We start from the raw sequence: 22,904 nt of genomic DNA, 5'->3' as shown, positions 1-22,904 counted from the left end.
TGAATGACTTTGTTAACCATTTTCAAGGATAGGCATTATTAATAGTAAAGCAGAAACTGCATTTAAAAAAAGGTGTCTGAAACTTGCCAAGTGGAATTCAACTTTTTAATCAACATACTAAGGATGTGTATGTTTTTTTCCATAAATATGAATGTCTTTTTGACCTTCTGTGAACAAAAAAAAAAAAGAGGGATTATTTTTGGCTTTTAAAATGATCAGAAAAAATGATTTTTGGATGATAGTATAATGACTCCATTCTACAAAACTCCTTGGGTTTCAACTTCACTGTGCTTCAGCTTCTTGAAGTGCTTTATGGTTAGTGTTTTATACATGGGGAAAACAAAGAAACAAATAAGTATGGATCAGATTTTTGGACGTGTCAGTTACTCAGTTGGTGTATACATCTGTGGTTCACTCTGGAGTGTCTTAGGTTGAACACCAAGAATCAGTAGCATGTTGTGCCTTGCCCTAATGTTCATGATAAATGACTGGTAGGAGTTGGAGTGGGAATGAAGTTTCTTTGCTTTGGCTACCAGGCGGCATCTTCCCTCCTGTTTTTGATGGCTATTCATTTTCTTAATGGTTGTAAATCTCACGAAAAATCAGTGGAAGTGTGGGAGAGTGACTGACAGCAGAATGTGGCCCAGGGTGTCATGCTCTTCTTACTACCCTTCAATCTTCCTGCAAAGAAAATTTCTGTCAGGGAACCAGGTGCCAATCAGTTCAAGCCTCTCGCTTTCTGCAGCGTGCATGCTTTGTATATTCTCCTAATAGTCACTTCCGACAACCTACCACTTTGCTTTTGCTTTAGAGGCTGTTAAGATTGAATTTAGAAGTAGAAAGTCAGGGAAACCTTGACTGCACTGAAATTTTCAGGATGTGAGTGCGTTTGCAAAGTTACTATAGAAGCATGGTGTTGTGATCCGTTTTTGAAAAAAGATCAGCAGTTCTCTCTCCCTTCTCATACCTTGGATTTACTATACAAACTTTCTGATGTTGAGTTCTTAAATTTAGGAATCACTTGAGAAGAAGATGATTGCGGTGGCATCTCAAAGCACTACGTTTCTCTCTACTGCAATGTAAGCTGTAAGAAGGTAGAAATTTATGTGGACTTTTAAATAGTGGATCTGTTAGCTATTGGTGTAAGCTAATGCAATTCTGCAGTTTTTTGTTTGTTTTTGTTTTTTTTTTACCATCTCTGCAGTTGTTCTAGTTGGGGAGATCTGAGTGTGGAGTTATTCCTGGCAGTTTGAAAAGTTGCACAATGAGAGATTTCTTTGCCCTGGCTGTTACAGTGCCAGGCAGGGCACTGGGTGTCAGTGGTGAGGAGCTCTGGGTGTGTGCTTTCCTTGGGTGCTCTGACTGTAGCTGTGGTGTTCTGCTGTCTGATACTCAGCGAGTATCTTGGCTCTGAGAAAGGAAGGAAGGGACCAAAACTGTGAAAGGCCCAGTGATGCTTTGAAGAACAGCATTTACTTTTGCAGCAGAGGAGATTGCTGTCTACTCTGCTGGACTGTGTTGAATGAGATGTATCCTTACTGCTCGGTAGTGAAATGCCCATAGTTCTGAGTACCTGTCGATTCCTTGTGGAAGATGATTCATGTTCCTTATCCAATGCTAGTGTAGAACAGCGAGTTTTATTTGGATGTCTGGAGAAAGGGAAAACAATGTCATGTTACAGATGTTGTTCAGTCATTGTTTAAATGGGAAGAAAATCTACAAAATAATTGCTATAAACTTCTACCTTTAGTAAATAGGTTATGGTAGCATGATCACGGAATTGGAAAATGAGCTCCAACTTCTTTCAGTGTGGGAATACTGATACTTTTTCACATATTCCTTACAAAGCAAAAGCATTTTCAACTGTGTGGTAAGGGCTCAAAGTATTATTCCTGATCGTTTTTGTTACGAAATGCAGCCACTTTTCTTTCCTGCTATATGGAAGTGAGGAACATTGATGAAAGATATTATGCAAGTGCAAATTATTAGTCATTACTTTATTTAGTTATTCTTTCAGCTGTTCATGGTTCTTTCAGATCATTCAGGTTTGTTTTTTTGTGGTGTGGTTTGGTTTGGGTTTTTTTTTTTTTTTTGGTCACTACTATTGCAGTGACTTTTGAGGAATGTTTTTAGATTTTTAACTAAAAAATAGCCTGACATCCAGAGGCACAGAACAGGCTCTTCCTCCTCTCTCAGAGGAGCAAACGTCATGAGTGGACTCCTGGCACTGAAAATCCCATCTACTTTGCAACCAAATAATGTGAACATTGAAGAAAACATAAAACTTGTGCTGGCACGGAACTGAAGGTGAAAGTACGGACACAGTCAACATGTCTCGTCTGACTGAAAACACGTTTTCTAAGGTTAGATAATTCATCTTTTGTGATTGCTGTGAATGAAACGGGAAGTAAAGCTGGGGGAGCTTGAAATTAAATTAAATGCACAGGACCAGACATGCGCTTTGGTATTAAACACTGAAATACCCCTTCTAGGTAACCACTTTGCTTAAGTAGCCCAGCATTTGCCTGAAGACTGTAACGTCTTCTTGCTCTCGTCTTTATGGTGAAAAAATTACTGGCATTGAGAAATATTGCTAACGGCTTCTCTCCTAACACTAACTTAATGCCTCTTTTGGTGCTATGTCACTGCCTCCCTTGAAATTAATGTTCTCTGATTTATTGTAAGTTATTTCAAATGTCCCCAGTGACTTGGGTTGACTAATGTACTTTAAATCTGTTGAAATCAAATCTGTCGTGGGAGTTGACCGTGTATAAAGCTGCTCCCTCGTGGAGACAGACGACATGGGAAAGCGCTGAGCCCTCCTTGGTGCCTGCCCAAGTACAGGGCTAATCCTTTATTGCTTTAAACCTGTGGACTGGTGTAGGTTGGATGGCTTTAAACCTGGAGTGAGTCAGGATTAAGGCAGCACTAACTACACGCATTATCTATATATGGTGTAGGCTGTATGCATTTATGATAGTACAGCGTGGCGCGAGTGGACTTGAAGGGGGAGGGGAAAGAAAGGAGGTAAGGATACAAAAAATATAAACAAAGCAGCTTCAAGTTAGAGATTGGATATGTGTGCTGCAGCGGAAAAGGGAAGTCTCTGAGTTAGTGACTGCCGTATGATTGCGACTGGGGCTTTTTGACTCATCTTGAAGGGATGTGGTCCATAGTGCAGCTTCTCAATGTGAGGTGAAGATGGCCTTCTGGGGTGGCCCACAGTCTGCAAGGCATATGCCATTGTATCTTACTTTTCAAATGCAGTTTAAAAATAATGGAAATGTTTAAATTTGGTCGTTTATGTGTTTCCCAATGCCTCTTCGTTTATCATACCTGTTTTAATTGAGATAAAGATGCAGCACTGTTTTATGTTATCTACCTTTAATGTCAAGGGTTTGGGAGGTTGTATGTTTACTTGTCAGATTTTCTTAGGAGAACTAAGAGGGGAAAAAAACCCTCTGTACCCTGTGCATCTTCTTGCCTGTACAGTCTGTACCTGGAGATCTTTTGAGAGCTGCTGTCTTGAGACCCTTAGGTCTGATCTAAGACTCTTGCTGTGCTTGGATTTCATGTTACCCATATTTTTTTCCCTCTTGCATTTGTAAGAAAAGCCTGTACAAACAATGCTCTGCTGTTTCCAAACACTGAAGTTTTCCCCTTTGCTTCCTGTTTTTGTAACATGTTTGTGAAAAGACCTTGTCGTCTTTGCACGGGAGTTAGTGTTAATGTAAGTGCATTCAGCATTAGCTACTGTGTGTACCAGCACGTAGGGACCAGAGCTTCTCTTCAGAAAACTTGATTACTCTTTATTTATGGTAAGACTAGATTAAAAAAGAATTGTGCATGCAAAAGTGAAAGCACAGGCAGTGTTAAATTATGCAGTCATAAGCCTGTTATTTCCCCTTCCCCCAAGTATGCAGGCCAGTTAGTAACCTAGTGATCTATACATGAGGCTTTAATTGGATATATGCCCAGAGTGCAGATTAATATGGAAAGGCTATAAAGGCATGGGTTCACAAACTTTATTTGACCACACGAGGACCGTCTGCATGATCCCATGTGGAATGTGTGAGGGATTCTCAAAACAACAAAAAAATACTTTCATGTATTTGGGCAGATCTGCATGTAAACCACAGGGTACAGAGGAGATGTTTTGGCGTTAAAGTCAATAGACTGTTGATTAAGTAGGATTTCCTCAGCCTAGTGTTCACTTCATGTTCCTTAGGGGTGCTTTAGGTGGGGGAGAGGTATATCTGTGGCTTCTGTGTAATTTGCCCGACTTCTGAAGTTTTAGTTTTGAAATTGTTGAAGTTTTCTTTTTATAATCGAATATAATCTTGGCTGCCTTTGGAGGTAAGGGGGAGGGGCACGCAAATCTCCCTGTAGTGAAATGAAAACAAGCAGATGTCTTGACTGCAGCTGGCTAGAGATGAATCATTTCATATAAACTTGCCTGGAGAACATGATCTTATTCCTCCATAAACCTATACTCCAGAGGGAAGGGAGAATCCCCATTAGTCAATGACACCCTCCTGGCCTAAAATTCCTGTGTCTCTAGTTTGCAGATCACATGAAGCACATACAGAATACTAGCTGTATTCAGCATAGGCTTTCTCAAATTTGAAAGCGCTTGTAACACAGATTTTTTGTCTCTTCTGCTAATTTTTTTCTAAATGAAAATTACAGTATCCTTAAATGTGTAAAACCAGCCACAGTCACACCGCTATGTCCCCCAAACCAGTTTAATAATGATAAACTGTCTTTTAAATTGGCGTAATATTGCAATAAAGAGTTTGGTGGCTGAGGAGAGCCCTGTTGCAGGTGTAGCTGACCTTCAAGACCCTTCATAGGGTGGTAAGGCATACTGCCTATCTCGAAACTGTCTTCTTCCACCTTCTGCTTCCCCATGACTTGCTGGAAAGGGCTGACACGTTCAGAAATGAGAGTGTTGGCCCTGGATCTCACTGTGGAATGGTGCTGAGCTTCGTTGTACATCAGGGTCCCAGAGTCATCTACCAATGTTGGCTTCTTCAGCCTTTGCTGTCCCCTTTCCTCCCACGACATAGTGTCCTGTGCCAGGATAGCTTTGCAGTTGATTTGTAATGTAGCTCAGCGTTGGAGGTGTGCTGCTTGCAAGCCTCCTGCGGTTCAGACTGCCTTGGTACTGTTTTTTATTCTCTTTGCCATCCTCTCCGTGGTTGTATGGCACACTCTTCAGTTGTTCCCTGAAGGTGGTGGGATGCCAGTGTTACCTCCTGTAGCATAAGCCCTAATCAACATGAAGAGTGAAGAGCTGACGGTAACTATGCTCAAATACATGCAGAAAATAAGGTAACCCTAATTAAAGTTTCGTGCAAGTAGTTTCAGCATTTGATTCCAACCATTTGCCTGACTAATGAAGACAGGGAATAGTCCTTAGCTCTCTGCCTGCAGCAAGAATATGGGAATTGAAGTGACTCATTCTCAGGGACACGGCAGTGAGAATGAGGCACTGCTGTGGTTGCAGATAATTCCCTGGAAGTCTCCGTTGTGCAGAATGCATTAATTGAAGAAATTCATGAGCTGCTTAATGTCACATCACTTCATTTCCTCATCAGGGAACTGGAAGTCTCATCTGTATAGGAAAAAACAGGACCTCTCTGGTTGTAAGTGAATCTTAACCTTTGTAAAAAGAGGTTGTATACGCTGCCCAGCATATTGCCCTGTATTGAACCTGTTGCCCTGTAGCTTCAATTTTTTTCTTGCCATCCTGTCAGCTGTGGGGACAGAGACAGCAGTGTAAAGATCTGCATTTCTGAGTGCACAGAAGTGAGCAGTGGAGATGAGGAAGGAACTGTTTGCTGCTGGTTTCTTCAGTGAAGTGCAGCAGGATGGATGCATCCTGTTTGTAACTGATCACCATCTGTGACGATTGCATTGGTCTCAGAAGTGGCGTATCTTTATATGCAAGAGAGACGTGGCATAGGATACCCCTGCAGAGAGCTGGAATACAACGTGATACTGTGTGGTCTTTGCCGGTTCTGGAGTGCATGGGAGTATACGTGTCTCAGGGGAACAGTCCTGCAGATAGTAACGTGTTCCTGGTAGGCAGATCTGATGCATTGTGTAGGCAGCAGAAAATAAACAGTGCAGCCCACCATTTGCAGATATAAACTGGGGAAGGGAATGTGCTGCACTTGGAGAACTCAGTCTTGCCACGTGTGATATCTCTGTTCTCAGATTGAGATGTACTTTAATTCTGGTTTCCCCCAAGTTGCCTGTATTTCCCATTGTCTTGCCCATTGCAGATCCATGTGAGAGCTAGCACAGAATGAGTCCTGTGGCATTTGCCATAGTTTATCACATGGCCTCCTAAGATACTGCTTCAGCCTGAGTTGTTATTCCTGTATTAATTCTGTAACATGGGAAACTTCACACAGAAAAATACGGTTTAACACTTTAATAGCTACTTGTTAAAACAAAAAAATCAGGATGCACTTTTCATACTTTTTTGACTAGAAATTAATAAAAATAAAGTTTCCTGCATCTTGATTTAATTTCTAAGTTTAAAACATTTCTGAAAGTGATCGCATGTTACAGCTTTTGCTCTGGTCCTTGACTAAAGAGAGCTGGTCAGCAAGAGGAGGTGCCCTTTCCTGGGCTTTATGTCTCACTGCTATCTTGACTTCTGGGAGGAATCAGTGAGTCCTTAGGGCTGGAATTGGACACCTTTTGTCTTCCTAGCATCTGATTCCACCAGTAGGTCACTGGTTTCAGTTGCATAACTCAAGCTTGCATCTACCATGAACAGCCATAACGTACTAGATAAACTTTCTGTCTGTGGCAAGCTGGCTAAGCAGTAAGTAGTACCTTCTAGATCCGCTAATAACTGAGTTTTCCTTCATCTATGCCTTTGGGAACATTTCAGTACTTTGCCTGCCAGTGTATCACTACTGTGAATCGTGTGTGGAAAAACGTCTGAAGCAAATTAAACAAAATGACTTGTGAGTAAAAGATCGAGTCAAAGCATTGTCAAGATGAAGATCATTGAGTGGATGGGTGCAGTCTCTGTGTGACTGGGAAGCCTTCAATGATGCCAGGAGAAAAAACTGACCATAGTAGACGAAGTTGCGCTTGAGGTTTCTGTGACTTAAAAAACCAGAATCTCTTTATTCCTGTGATGTATTATTTCTGTGGTCACGTGACATGAGCTGTTGTGAACTCAAGAGATCTTAGCGGAAGACACAACAGATTGCCTGTTTCAGCGAAGTCTGTCTTGAGACTAGATCTCAAAAAACTAAGGTGGAGAGAATGGGAGTGAAAAAAATAAAATGATTATTCTGGCATTATATTTGTGGCTTGGCATATGTCAAGATTCTGGGAGTCCATTCCATTGTTTCTACTCATAGCATCTTTTGCTCTTGTTGGAAATCACCAAGAGTGATTTGGCATCTGTACCATACTAGTAAAAACAATCTTAACTACTTGTAATTAATGAATCGTGTAAACTGGCAGTCATTGATTTGAAAGGATGGAACAACAAACATCAGTACAATGTGAATTTCTGCATTAACTGGCAACGTATGTCAGAGAAAACTGCTTTGTTTATCTGATGCTGAATTGTTTTAGTGTGTGGGCTTCTAAATAAGCAGTGCTTTAAGAAACTGTATCAGTTGCTTGAGCCGAATCAAAAGTTTGTATCTTGACTGAAAAAAATGACATAATTTTGTATCATCATGTGTATCATGACATGAAATCCTTGTGAAGAAAAGATGCTGTCATGTTTTCCCTGTTGTATCTGCTTTTACAAGGTGGGACCATTGACCTGAAGTGGTTATACTGAAATAACCTGCCTTGCCCTGTTGTCTTTTTTTTTTTTTTTTTTCTTTTTCCCCAGCCAGATTGAGATCAAGCAATTGAAAGAATGATGGTTTTCAAATGGTGACAGTTTTTTATGAGTTTTGTTGTTCTTGATGGAGAGAAAAAGTTACTTTTACTTTTTTTTATCAAGAGTTAATCTTCCGCAAGATATTTAAACAAAACAAAACAAGCTACTTGGACTCATTTTTAAAGAGAGGATTTTTTTGGGATGGCTTTATTGGTTCAGACTTTTATGGTCCCTCTTTGGACTGTCTCTTGAGGATGTATATGTATTTCTAATTCAGTTGAGAACTAGAGAGGACAGTACTCCCTTTGCTTTGATTGTTTTGGTTTTTGAGCATTCCTCCCCACATCAACATCTTACAAAATGCCCTATGGAAAAAGGACCATTTTAGGGGGAGATGATGTTCTGGGCAGTATATCTGAGATAACTATAGATGCTAGAGGAAAGAGAAAGCAGCCTCAGGAACAATAGGGAGGCTTTAAAAAGCTGTTTAATTTGTGCCAAGCTGCTACTTTTTTTTTTTTTTTTTTCGTTGTCATAGAAATGTGCCAGTCCGTGTCTCTCACAGATGAGCTCACTAAATGAATGGCTTTGCAGAATGAGTCTGGTTTCAATGAAGATGTTTATACTTGAAGAACGCAGATGGACTTAAACCACAGCCCAGAATCTAAACACCCCTGAGCTCCTGGGGGAGGGGAGCGATAGGAAATGAAGTCTGGATTTTATAGCTCAGGCCTGCATCTGTCCTCCTTGACTTGGCTTTCTGAGTTACTATGGGAAAGTAGAAGAGGAATATTGTCTGCAGTAAAGAGGGTTTGGTTGTTGTTGGATTTTGTGGGGGAGGGTGATTTTGTATTTTGCCCAACTCCATTGGGTTGGAAGAGCTTTCCTGCCTAGATGTCTTTGCAGGACCGTCACGGTTGAGATTAATCGGCTGCAGAGATGTTACTCTAATGTGCAGTCTTTAGCGGGTGACTTTTCTGTCATTTCTGTACTTCTGTTCCTGTATGTCATTTGAAATAAAATATTTGCAACGAGAGCTGACAATCTCTCCTGTGCTGCATGTGAAATGCTGTGATATAGGTTTGGCAGAAGTTTACACTTAAATTTTGCTGATGCAAATGATGGCAAATGGCAGAAGCAGCATCAGACCTATGAAATACCGAAGAATTTGCAGATGACAAAACTAATAATCTTCAATGAGGTGGGTCATTGGGCACTGAACAAATGTAGTGCAGTCAACACACAGTGTACTGTGTTGAACGGCATGGTGTTCAGTGCAGGTAAAAATGTCCTTTGCAGGAATTAGTCTCTGGATTGTTTGCTTACGAGCTTAATTCTGTGTATTCTTTTTATTTCCAAGAAGCCCATTAATTTTTTGTTTTCATCTGCATTTGGTACTGTCAGAATGGCTCAAAGGAACTTAGGTGTAAAATGACAATGGCTACAGTATCTCCAGGGTTTTCAGGTATCCCAGTGATTTGTTTATCTGGCTGTCTTGCTTGCCTTGTTTTTCTATTCTTGGATCTGGATTGCCGGAAATCATGCATGTTGCTGAATGCAGAATAGCCCTTGCTTGCCAAGACATGTACTTGGAAGAATGGGATACTATGTCCTATTAATTGATACAAGTAATCAAGATTATGGAATAAATGAAATACTGGCTCTTTTTTGGTTGTGGGGTTTTTTTTTTGTGTGTGTGTTTTGTGGGTTTTTTTGTTTGTTTGTTTGTTTTAAGTATTCCCAACAAGTGGATGGGTGGAAGGTAGCATTTTTTAAAATTAAATTCACCCTTACCAGAAGTTTTCACTGTTGGAGACTACTTTAAGGACTTTCCACTGAAACCTGTTTCGAGTATATTTGAGCCTTGATTTTGGTCGTAGTGTTGAATTCAGCTGTGCAGACTCTTCTCTTGATAATAACTGGCTTCTAAGTGTCCTGCTTGAACTTGTATTGGAAGACAGTTTGGGCTAGAATTGCCTGGTATTTTAATTAAAAAATATTTATTCTAAAGTAATAAGAATTCTTCACATGCAACAAGCTTCAGGAAGCACAGTTTCTATGCAGAGAAATCCCTCTTCTGCTAGCCGTGTTTTGTGGGATCTTAAAAGCTTCCAGCACTCTGTTACTTGCTCTGTCAGTTGATCTCGTCCTCAAAGGGGGAAAGAGGGATTCATTCATTGCAGCTAGTGGAGGTGCAGTCTCATGCAGGTAGGAGCTCCTGTGCTCCTCCAGCTCTGCCACTGGCTCATAGTCCACCGGGCAAAGCGCCTGGGAGCCCAGTGTGCTTCTCCATTCAAGAGATGGCATTAAGAGGCTTTCTTACTGTATGTATTTATTTTAAGGGTTAATCAGTTAGGCATCATCAACTGGGGTTTTTGAGTCAAATTCATTTAGAAAACTGCTTGGGTTTCTGATAGAGCTCTCTGCATAAATCGTCCTGTATTTCTTCTAGTTTTGCAATAAATACCAAAAATTGACAATAGCTTTTTCTTTTCCCAGATCCATCTCCTTCATTCATTTTCGTAAGGGCCTTTCCAGAAAGGGAGTGCATAGTTCCTTAAATACAATGTAATCAGTTGTGAAGTGATCATGACTGCTGCCAAATGCAAGGAATTAAGATGGAAACAATTAAATGACCGTTTTAAAATATTTTGTTTCATTTATATCCTAGAACCCAGACCACAGTATTTTAGTCAGAACGAAGTTTTCTGTAATGCCCCTGTTTTCAGTATGTCCTGCATAGGTTAAAACAGTGTGTCAGAGCAGGAATACTAAGTGATCAGAGAGGCCATGGTTTTATAGGACACGTTTGCTGTTCTACTTGCGTGAGAAGCTTGCAGTGATGCAATAATACTGAAAATTATCACTTTCACTCTAGGAGCATTGATGCAGTGCTATTGGAAATTACCACTTTCACTGTAGGAGCTCTTCATCTGAGGTCATTAAAATCATCTTGTTTTTACTTTTGTAATTGGCTTGGGTTGCCCTTCTTGGGGGAGGGGAGCCTTGGGTTTTTCTTGGTTTTTTTTTTTTTTTTGTTTTTTTTTTTTTACTTTTAATTTGAAACACAGTTTTAACATTTGGATTGTTTGAAACGAAAACAAGAGAAGTCCCAACATGAGCAGAGAGTATTTTTAAAGGACTTTATGGCTCTAAGTTCCTAACACAGTCCAGATGTCTCCTATCTCTGCTCTTTCTGTAGCATTTTCTGGCGCAGTGTCGTTGGATTTTGAACTTGGTCCAAGCTGTGTGCCAAGTCCTGAAATAAAGTAAATCAGCGAGTTGTTCTTGGACGTTTCTCCTTAATCCAAACCAACCCAAATCAAACTTTAGCTCTGACCTCAGGACTGCACATTCAAATATTTTCCCTTGCCTCCTCAGTTTCAAAGTAGCAAAAGCAGGAGATTACCACTTTGCAGTATTTAAACAGCGGCTTGTGCGACATCTGTGCAGCTGAAGCAACTGCGTTACTTGGGACCCAGTGCCTGTTAAAACACCAATGATGTTTGCCAGTGTTGTGATTCTTCATCCCAATTCCTATTGTTGGGTTAGGATGCACGTTAAGACGACACTAGAAGGGGTTTTATTTGGAGGCATGTGCCTTGTCAACAATTAGATAGCAACTGGAGGAAATACTCTCTAGTGCTCTTTTGCAAATGTTTCTGCCTAGATGTCGTAGAAATTGTCCATAGGAAAAAACCAGTAATGCCTAAAATGTCAGAAACAAGTTGTAGGATAAAGCAACTGTTGTTTATCTTTCCTTGTGCAAGCTCTTGTCTCCATTGTATTTAAGCACTCCATTGAAGCTGGCCTAGCATGCAAATAAACTGTGAATGAAGGGGCCACCTATTGTTGTTGAACATTTCTAGTGAGAAGACAGCATCTTATGTGGGGAAAAAGTATTGGGAAGGTAGTGTTATTTTTAACAACAGTTTAGTTGCTGGACTGAAAGAGACTTAACAGTATGTGATGCAAATTCTTTGCATAACATTGACAGGTTTGAGATCTGGTTTAATTTGTAGCTTTTATAGAATCAAAGAATCATTTAGGTTGGAAAAGACCTTGAGATTATCAAGTCTGACTGTTAAACCAGGACTGCCAAGCACATCACAAAACCACGTCTCTAAGCAGCGCATCTACGCATTTTTTAAGTACCTCCGGGGCTGGTAATTCCACCATCCCCCTGGGCAGCCTGTTCCAATGCTTGACCACCATTTCATTGAAGATGTTTTTGCTAATGTCCAACGTAAACCTCCCCTGGTATAACGTGAGGCTGTTTCCTCTTGTCCTGATGCTAGTTGCCTGGGAGAAGAGACCGACCCTCGTGTATCTACAACCTCCTTTCAGGTAGTGGTAGAGAGCAGTAACATCCTCCCTGAGTCTTCTCTTCTCCAGACTAAACAACCCCAGTTATCTTCTGATTGACCCGGTTCAGATAAGTTTAATTAAACCTTATCTGTTGTCTGATCTTTTGTTAGACCCAGCTGCCACCAAAATTGGTGTGAAGCTTTCCTTTGGCTTAGCAGACTTTGCACTGGGTCCTCAAACGTGTGATCTACCTGGTGTTTTGGTGTAGCTGATGATCCTTGGTACAGACAGTGGTCAAAACAGGTAGGATGCAGGAGTCTGGAGGAATTTCGGACATTACTGTCTTGCATTGGAGAATGCGAGTTTCCAGCATGCTCTGTGTTGGCCTCAGTTCATGTTTTTGGGATTCCCACTGCAATTGTATATGCATATTTGGCTGCTCAGGGAATACTAATACAAAGCTTTTCTGTAGAGTAAAAGAAAGCTTTTTTAGTGAGGGAGTAGCAATGACCCTATTTGATAGAAACCCACCTAGAAAGGTTTACTTGCCTGACTGTATCGCATGTTATCTGGGCCAGTAGGATTACTTTATTTTTATTAATCAGTTTTGTTCTTCTGGTCTTCAAGCCAGTGTGAGTCTTTCTGGCTGGATTCTGTATAAACATGAAATGGCTAACTAACAGATCCTGCCTTGGGGCCAGGGAACACAAAAATTACCCTTCAGAAGTAGCCAGAACAGCCATGTGCATAAAAATAATTAATGATTTTCATGATGAAGTCTCTAACTTGAGCTAAATGTTCACCAGCACGTTCACATGCTACGTGGTAGCAGTTGAACATGCAATTACAAAGTTGTTATGCAATGATGAATACCAGGGACAGCAGTAAATGAGTTCTTTTACAGAGAAATGCCATAAAAAAAAAAAGAAAAAAAAGAAAAAAAAGAAAAAGACTTCAGCCCTGGCATGTCTTTTAATTCTTTCATCACTTAGAAGAGCTTTTGTATACACATGACTATGTTTCCTGTGAGATGCCATGTTTGGTGCTTGTCTTTTGGATGTTCAGGACTGTTTTGCTTTCTATGTGGAACACCAGGCATGGACAGTCAACCCAAGGTTCCCTTGCTTGTGCACTGCGCAGGGACTTTCCCCCCTGAGTGTGGACCTCTTCTGAATTCTGTGTCAGAACCTCTCTGCTCTGCCTGTTGGCTCCTTGCACAGAGCTGGACCTGGTTGTTTTGAAGCCTGACCTTTCCATCAGGGCTGACCCGCTGAGCTTGCTGGCATGGGATCAGGAAACAGGCTCCTGACTCAGTCTCGTCTTCTGTAGCACCCTCAGCCTAAACAATGTGATCGCATCAGAAATCACATCAGAAATCACCTGCATATGTGAAAATAGGTTCCCTTTGTTGCATCAGAAAGGACGTAATGGTAAAGGTAGCTTTTGTGCTCTGCTGTGGAGGATCTGGGAATCAGCTTGCCAGAGCAGGGTGTATGTATTAGTCGCAGGAAGTTTTTTTTTTTTTTCCTTCAGTGCTGCTGAGAGCTTCTTGCTGGAAACAGCTTAGCAGAGATGCTGGGAGATGGGCTGCAGTGGGCCCAACCTTCCCATTTGTGTTTTCAGATAGATAAAAACAGCTCAGGAGATCTTATGGCCTTTGCAAAAGGGATGGTTGGAGATAAAGCTCTGTCAGGACAATGATAAAAGAACTGAGGCTGAAAATGAAAGAGCTGCTGGGTGATAAGAGGAAGCTCCTGTGTTTTGAGAACTGGACTTCAGCTAGATAAAAATCTTAAAAGCTCTGTGCAGATCAGCAGAATAATGGTCTTGCCTAGGTCTCGCTTAATTTTCCTTCTGCCACCCAGCCTGTAGGAAGCAGTTTTCGTGCTTCCCTGGCAGCAAGATTTTTGAATGTGGGAAACCTGATAGTGTGTCTGCTTAACTGCCAGACTTTGGCCTGATGCCCTTTCTGGTTTCCTTATGGAGTAAGTGCAGTGATGGGAAGAATGCCCTTCTTACACACGTAGTCATCTTGGTGATAGTAAACTGTGACATTGATACCCTGTTTGGCTTACCTCTGCCTGCAGAGCCGCTGGCACGGTACGTGGCGGGGTCACTGACAGGATGACAAGAAGTCTGCTTTAGGTTTTGAATGCAAAAGAAAAACTAGAAGTGAAATTAGGGGTTTTTTTGGTCTGATTTTTTTTTTTCTTTTTGAGAAACTGTTGATGTTTGTTCTAAACTGTCAATCTAATGCACATTAATCTACTTTGCTCCGTTGAGACTTTTGCAGTGACTGTTAACATGCAAGCAGAAATCCTCCAATATATGCTAGCAGCAGTTTTCACAAGTTGGTCCATTTTAACTGTACTTAATGTGGCCAGTTTGCCTGCCAAATACAAAGAGAATGTTCTTGGGTGTTCAAAAAGCTGTGCTACAGCCATTTGAATGACTTGCAGTAGGACGTGTATGAAAAACCCCCATGAATTTTTGGAGGGTTCCCATCACAATTTTACATTAAAAAAAATTGCTTTAGTATCATTTTACATTATGTTCAGGTCAATGGAAGGGAATTTAAATAATGCAAGTAAGAACAGCAACCCACTAGGAAGCCCTAGTCTGTATGTGTGACTGATGGCTTACTGGATGGAATTTGTAAAGCCTGCCAAACAAAAGCAAAATGTTTTGAATTACAGAAATGTAAACTGAAAATATTAAGGCAATGAATTTTTACTGGAGACAAAAGACTTCTGAAATGATGAAAAAATGGTTTTATTTTATTTGAATTTTAGTGTTTGTACTTTGTTTTTATTTGGGATGTGTGTTTAGGAAATCAGCTTGCTGGAGATGTGTGCTTATTTGGGACTTCGCTTTCCGGCAGTCCCAAGTGGAAATGAGGTTGTAGGTGTCAAGCATGCTAAAGATGAATTTAAGATCCTGAGGAATCAACAGCTAGGACTCGTAGTTCTTGATACTGCAAAATACTGCATAATCTGAAGTCCTGTTGGAAATTGAGTGCTCTGCAATGTGCAGAGTTGGAGCCAAGAAGGTATCAAGCCAGGTAGATGTGCACTAGGAAGTGATTTGGCAAATACTCATTTCATCATGACAGAGCTATTTGTGATGGTAAGTACTTACAGGATCCTTATGCCTTGGTCCTGAGCTACAGCCACGCACGATTGCAGTGTTGGAGCTGGAATGCAAAGCCTAATTAAATTGGGGGATTTTTGAATTGGCTACACTGGCCTTTGGATTAAATCTTGAGACTTTAGTTTTGCAGAAGACATTTACTTAGTGTATAAGTAACATATACAACAAAGAGCATGAATTCTAACAGTTGTTATTATTGGAGAGTGCTTTGTTTTTTCTGCTGGGAAGTGTAATTTACAAGGAAGAATATTTCTGAAATGTTTTAGAAGTTTTGTATATAACACATGTCTAGTGGCAAACTGCTTATTGGTGTGGTGTCGTACAAAGGGGTGTTTATTAGTGCTCATTAAGATTGTCTGGTGTAGTTCTGCAACTTAAGATACCTGTCGTGGACTGTTACCCCAGTGAAGCTGATAAATCACGATGTGGTTTCTCGTAATACGCTTTATAATTGGGCAGTATTACCCGTGTATCTTTGGTGGGGAAGTAGAGCTATATACTCTTATCCAAAACCAAATCCAAAGTCTGTGTCAGAGCAAGAAGTGGAAGAACAATGTCAGAAGTCCAAGTTAAACATCAGAATTAAATGAATAATGAAAAAAAAAGATTGTGTTGTATACAGGCATTTTGAACCTCAATACAACCTTCTCTTGACGTGGCAAGCCAGTTGGTGTTACTACAGGCACCTTTGGTGATTAAGGTCTTTCAAGTCAAATTGTGCTCGAGTTGTACAAAGATTTAAAAAAAAAAATATATCCCCTTCTGGAAACACTCAAGAAATTTTACAGAATTGTTCTAACATATATCCGCTCTCCCCCCTCCCGCCCTAATCATGAAGGTTTTTTTGAAAAATTATGTTTCTAATACTTAGTGACAGGTTTGTATCTTCAAATACTTGTAGAAACATGAAATAAAGCATTTAACTATGTGCTACTGGAAAATAAGGTTCAATGCTCAACTGTAGTGCCTCATTCAGCCTTTTCTTTTTCCAGTTTCATTCACCAAAGAATTTCTAATAGAAGGATATTTCTTAGTCATGGGTGACTTGTTCTGTGGTGGTGCAGGTGTTTTCTGATCCTTTGTCTGTGTCTTATGTGGCATTATTAATCTGCTTTCCCAGTCATATGTATGAATATATAATAAAGGCCAGGAAAACAGGCCAGCATCAGTCAGTATGTCTATTGCCAATACTGCTAAAACACTTCACTTGTCAGTTCCTACATTTCATAACTTTCTTGTTGCTGCTTGTACGTTGTTTCTTTATCTCTGGAGGTCAGAGGTGGATTTTAGAAAGCAGGTTTTCAGCTTGCCTGTTGAACGTGTTGCTATTAATTTCCATATGGTACCAAACAAGCGTTTCTTCCATTTCACTAGTATTGTTGTTGGCTGTTTCTTAAAGAGTCAAACTGGTAATACTGCATTTCTGTCCTGCGGGAAACAAATTGGAACCCCCCTGGTAACAGCTAATAGAGTACCTTCCTAATGTTGAAGGGAGAGTAAGGAGGTGAGTGTTGCAGATATTCCTGAAATTACTTAGTTAGGAGGGACTGCTGCAAGGAATGCAAGCGAAGAGAGTAATTCTGGTTGGAGAAGTTGCTTTAACTCACGGGATGAATGTGATGTCAGGTGTGATGTTTTCTCCATTTCAGTGAGTCAGATTTTTGTTCTGTTCGGGTCTTTCAGACAGCAGCAAAGGAATAATAAACACTGAGACTGGAACCTTCCGAAAATGAAGCCATTTTTCCCTCAGGGAAAGTTTTACTGCACGTGGGAAACATACTGTGAGCAGCAATTGCAAACATTCAGTGGCACTGCATTATTTAAAGAGGTGCGGGCATTCATTCTCTTTCACCCTAAACAGGGTTTTGCTGTACTTGTGGTCATCCTGAGCAAATCGTTGTGTCTTTATTTGTGTGTTTTTTACTGCATTAGGCCAGTAGCATTCAATAAACAATGTTAACTTTATGTAGCTGTTAAATACGCTGACCTTTAGTATCAGTTTGCACAAGCCATGCACAATATGAGCACCACTGAAATACCATGGCTGATTTAAGCAAGTTGCAGTGCTGCAATCAAAATATGACATTTCTATTACTGAACGGATGCTTCATCAGCGAGAGCAGCACTATTTCCCAGAACTAGTTCTCTCTTTCTACCTTTCGATGCTTTGGTGTGGTCCCGTTTCTCTTTTCAGCCTTGGTTTCTTTTCCTGAAAAATAGAAATAAAAAATTCTGTGTCCTCAGGAATAACCAGGTTAATATTTGCTGAGTATTTGCTGAGTGCTTTGAAGCTCTATGGTCCCATGATGTGCTGTGCGGGGTCAACGTGACTATTGCTAAATCACACTCTAGTCAGAATTACAGTCATTAATAGCCCCGAGTCTGGGGAAAGAGTCACTGCAAATACTGTAACAGCTACTTTGTTTCCTTTTAGGCAAACAAAACCTCTTGACATTTCTGCTGAGCAAGTTATAATGGCTTAACTTATTAAAATGCTTCGGAGTATGTTGTTCCTCACTGGCCACAGTAGCTTTTTTTCTTTCCATTGAACCAATCGATTAATGAATTTGCACCAAAAACTGGTGGTTCTTCAGCTCAGTGGATTTGGAGAATGGTTTTCTTGCTGTTGCTCTAGTTTGTGCCCTGAGAACGTACAAGCTACAGTAATTCAGCAACAAGAGAAAAGAGGAATCTAGAATCAGTGACGCACGTTTAGTAATTCTACTTCCCATTCCCAGTGTCCTGGCTTTGGGTTTTCAGCACATTAATCAGCTTTATGGAGGGGAATGCCCTGTTTCAACAAAATTTAACTCTTTGTTTCCTGGTGGGTTGATGCTACTGTACCAGGTATCCTTTGAGAGATCAGGAACGGGGAGAGATTGATGTCTGGTGGGGTGCTTGCAGACAGCTGTGCTAGGGCCTTACAGTTTCACCATGACGGATACTGTAGAAGAGGTATTTTTGGCTTGTGTGTGATATGTGTTGTACCTCTGAGATGTGAAGAGTGAGGCTACACGTGCATTAACTTTCTGCAAGTTGAATGGGAAAAATGGGAGAGGGGGCAGCCACAAGAACTGAGTTCTTGGGTATAAAAATTACCTAACGCAAACTTTTAATATCTTAGGTTTGTCATCTGTAAAATGGAGGCAGTTTCTCCATGCTTGATCACCTAACTATAGTGATCGAATAATGGAAAAACAAAAGCAAAACCAGCCCCCAAAAGAAATAGTAGAGTAAAATGAGGTTGGAGAAGCTATTAAGCTTTTTCTCAGGTATGAACTGGTTGGAAATCATTCAGTCAGTCCTTTCCTTTGTTTTTTTTACAAAACAGAAAGTGCTTCTGTAGGGAAAATGAATGAAAATTTTGCAAATAAAAATACAGCACTAGAAGAAAGAACTGAAATATTCTAATTTAGTTAAAATCTGAAAAAGTGTAGGATTATGTTCTCCTCTTTGGACAGCTAAGACAACAAGGCTGGTTGCTAGTTGCGTGTGTGTTTGGATGAGCGTATGCTTGCGAGTGAGAGATGTCAGGAGAGAGGAAGTGGGTTAGCCCTTTCATATAATTCTTGTATTGTAGGTCTCAGCTTTCTGCTTTGTGAACTGTTGTGAGAGATATGCAAGGTGAAAGGTTTATTAGTCAAAAAGATTCAGGAAGTAGATTCAAATTGAAAGACTAACCTTATTCACAGCCATCTTTTTTTTTTTTTTTTTTTTTAACTGACTTAAAGAAAAAAAGAAAAAAGGAGAAAAATGCCACCAACTAAAACCCCTCCTTAGTCTTAGCTAGAATGGACTGCAGTAGGCAGCTCCGTTTTGTTTTGCTTTTTCAGCTCTGATGTTGCTCAGGCCTTTAATTAGGAGGACTCCTCTCCAGAGGATGATGATGAGCTTGGAGATAAAATTCACCCTTCTATCTCATTTACTCATGTCAGTAGTTGATCGTAACTGGGCCCATGCTTCTAGGATCAGTGCTGCCTTCTTTTTTTTTATCATTTTCTATTGCATTTTGCCCTGTTGTGATGATTCTGATTCAATAGACAAACAAAAATAACCAAAAATACGAAAAGGAGAGTTGCTGCTACTGAGCTGAACAGTTACAGCTAAGGCTCCCGTCAGTGCTGGGTTTCTTTCAAGCATTATCTGGGCCCAAGAACTGCAAAAGTCCCTGAGCATGCTATTTCATGCTTTGGTTTAAGCCTGATTTAATCTGTACTGGAAACAACAGGGTTATCTCCCAAAATTGCCATCCAGTCCCATCCCTCTTGTACACCCACTTGACTTGTGCAGCTGCATAGTTGGATTAAGGATGTGATCAACCTGCAGATTTTTGTATTGTTTTGTTTATTGTATGGTTAATTTTTAGCCCTAGGTTCTCACTATAAGCTGCAAAATTTGCCTCTCAGACTCCCTTGTGAGTGGGTAGGAGCTGAGGGTACTCAGCCCTTACTGGAAGCCCTCGGTGTTTTGCAGGATTAGGCCACAAAGTGCTGTTGTGATTTGCACAGTGTACATATTTAGATCAGCCTGAGATATTTTGGGTGGATGATTATTTGGGGAAAAGTGGGGGAGTTCCTGCTTTTCTGGTGCAGAAAAAATTCAGACAATTTCTCATAACTTCAGGCTGTGAAGGTTTTGTTTTAGGAGTTTGCATGCGATGGGTGTATTCTGTGAGGAAAGCAATGGTGTTTATCTAAGGTGCATGACAATGAATGACAGGACAAAGGTTAGGTGCATGTTGAAAAAGCTGGGCATTGATTTTCTAAAGATGTTTTTTGCAAGCTATAGCTATCAGGGAGTGGAGACCTCCCTCTACAATTAGGCATGTTTTGATCAAAAGTCACTGGAAAAGGTATGTCAGACTCTTAATCTCTTACGCAGAGATGATAATACTGTCAGCTTTCTCATACTTTACTGAAATAAAGTGTGATGTTAAAGTCAGGCTCAGTGATTTTGCATGGACTTCACCCCGTATTAAGGTAATTGCTGCAATACGTTTCTGCCTGAGAATACATTGATTTCTGAATGGCATAATTATTTCTTCACTGCTTATCAAACTGGTCTCTCCAGGCAGTTTGTTTAAAGATCAGATCCTTTACACTCATGGGGTCACTGCGGAAAGGTTTGTTGATGGATTGGTAAACAATTAAAAGTTCCAAAATCAGAAAACACTAGGCAGGCTTCATGAAGTAGAGCCTGGTAGGTATTTATTTTGACTGTCAGGTTTAATTAAGCTTCATGTTACCTTAATTTTTAAGAATAATGCATGGTCATAAGTGGTAACTTGAGAGCATTTAACGTACCTTTAGCAGTTCTGTCCGCAGCACCTGCATGAGCTAGTCACTACTCAGTGTAGCAAAAACCCGATGCTTCATTCCTGCTAAAAAGCCCCAGTATCCCTCTGCTTTGTCTGTGCGTGTTTCGTTCCAGGCTTACTGAGCTGCCTTAGATAAAAACAAAAGCAAGGGAGACGCAAGAAGTGGATCTGTTGACAGCTATGACAGAGATCAAATTCCAAGCCAGGCCATGGGATTCCTGAGAAGGGGCTACTTACACAGGACTCTCCTTTGATTAATTGGAGATAGGGTGACACCTTGGACGTCAGAACTGTATTTGAGCTTGGAATCAGACACACAGGGTCAAAGAGATGAGATGCTTAAGGACTGAAATGTGATCCCTGCTGCTTCCCTCCTTCCCTTCTCCCCTTTCTGGCTGTTGTACAGACCTGTAGGTCCTGCTCATGTGGCTTCTTTTTATGTTCAGCACTAGCTCTGCTAATCATGAGCTCAGATACTTGCAGCAGAATCGGCTGCTTTTCTGCACTACCCAATGTTTTCTAGCACTGCCACCCTAGAAATCAAACTTATTTACAGCCTTGCAGCCCCCTTGATTCAGGCTTTGGAAACTTCCACCCACTGCCCAACTAGCCTTTGAAGGGTTGCTTATTTTGCCCCAAGGAAGCTTCTCATCAAGGACAATGCTTTTTGAGTCGTTAATCACTTCTCTTTATCTTCCCTGATAGCAACTCTTCTACATGTTTGTTTGTTGGTTTTGTTGGTTTTATTGTTTGTTTTTCTTTTTGTGTTTGTTTTGTTTTGTTTTTTTCAAGTGCAGATTGCCAATATTAAAAAAAGAAGGAAAGGAAGGTCTATGGGAATCAAGATTTACTGCCTTCAGTGCCTTGTTAGTGGATATGTAGAGAAATGAAGGAAGTAGCTTACAATGTAAATGTAAATTTAATTTTAAAAATAAAAACCTCTGTGTTTTTTTTTAATAGCTCCAGTAGAAGACTATTTGGTCTCTTCTCCTTCCCTTCACTCTTTCTTTGGGCTGTGGACAGGTTTACTTTAGCTGGATTGCTGAGCCAAGATGAAAGTTGGGATGGAATTAATCTTACTTGACTTCAACAGTACAAAGCTTGTTGTAAAGGTGTCTAGTTAAACCACTCTGTTAAAATCCTGCTGAATTCAGTGGCTGCCGAGAGTCATTCATACCGTGCAAGTGTCGTTGTTTGGTGTCCGAAGGGCAGTTGTGTAGTCGGGTCTCAAATCAGGTGTTTATGGATCATGGATGCTCTTGGGCAGTGCAGGTTACAGGGGGGCTGCCTTTCTCTAGCTGTTTTGTAGGGTCTTGGTGATAGTCCTGATTGTATGTAACCTATAGATTTAGATACTACAGGGCTTTTTTTATTCGCACCTGTATCTTGAATTCTCTTTATCCCCAGTGCATGAATGTCACACGTGTGGTTACTGGTGTGAAATCACTCGCTGTCTATACGTGCTTGGGGGTAGCAGGCAGCACCTGCAGCTGGTGTGCTCAGTAGTTGCTTGCGTGCAGCACTGAACTCCGAGCATCTTAGGGAGACCAACTGAGAGAACTAAGGTTTCTAACATACACAGAACCAGTCTTAGTAAGGCAAGTATACTTTAAAAGTATTTAAAGAGGCAGTTTGAAACTGTATGAAAACCTCCAGAGATGAGGAAGTTAGTAATTAACAAAGTTTTTAAACCGTATCCCACTTTGAGTCTGGCCTACTTTGATAGTGACCAGAAGCTTTCAGTATGAAAAGACGTTTCGGCTGTTACCAACACTATTGTTTGGGGGTGTTTTTCCAATTTTGATACTTTGATTATAGAGATGCCCTTTGACTGAGCTCCTCAGCAGACTGGTAACTTGCCTGATGAATTTTCTTCTGGGCAGATCTGAGAAATGTTAACAGGGCCACTGTGAGATGATGACAGTCCTTTGGCAGGTGTTTCTTCCCATAGCTGCTGGTTGGACTCCTTTTTGAGTGTTGTTTTTCTGAGTTCAAGTTAGTAATACCTAAAACATCCTATAGAATTTCTCTTAAGCAAACACTTGAAGGATGACTGTTGGGGGAGCATAAATTATTGCATGTTGCTGTTTTGGAGAAGTGTCTTGGGAGTCTTGGCTATGTTTTTGTTAACAGGAGAATTATAAATCCAGTTCTATGCTAAACTTAGTCGAAACGCTGGGAAGTGGTTTAGTGTAGTGGATAGCACTGCTCCCTTAACTTAGGGTCATTAAACAACGGGGTGCTTTCAGTAAATTCAAG

The 22,904-nt window shown here is 40.6% G+C and overlaps 1 protein-coding gene across 1 annotated transcript in view; it reads left to right on the top strand.

The window, feature by feature from the left end:
* LOC119157737 (c-Maf inducing protein) overlaps nt 1-22,904 on the top strand; it is a 139,136-nt gene that overhangs the window by 10,662 nt on the left and 105,570 nt on the right. The gene's annotated exons all lie outside the window — the stretch shown is intronic.

Source organism: Falco rusticolus, chromosome 15, assembly GCF_015220075.1.
Source record: "Falco rusticolus isolate bFalRus1 chromosome 15, bFalRus1.pri, whole genome shotgun sequence".
Taxonomy (NCBI): Eukaryota; Metazoa; Chordata; class Aves; order Falconiformes; family Falconidae; genus Falco; species Falco rusticolus.
The sequence above is the reverse complement of the archived record's forward strand: the minus strand, read 5'-3'. Positions and strand labels throughout refer to the sequence as shown.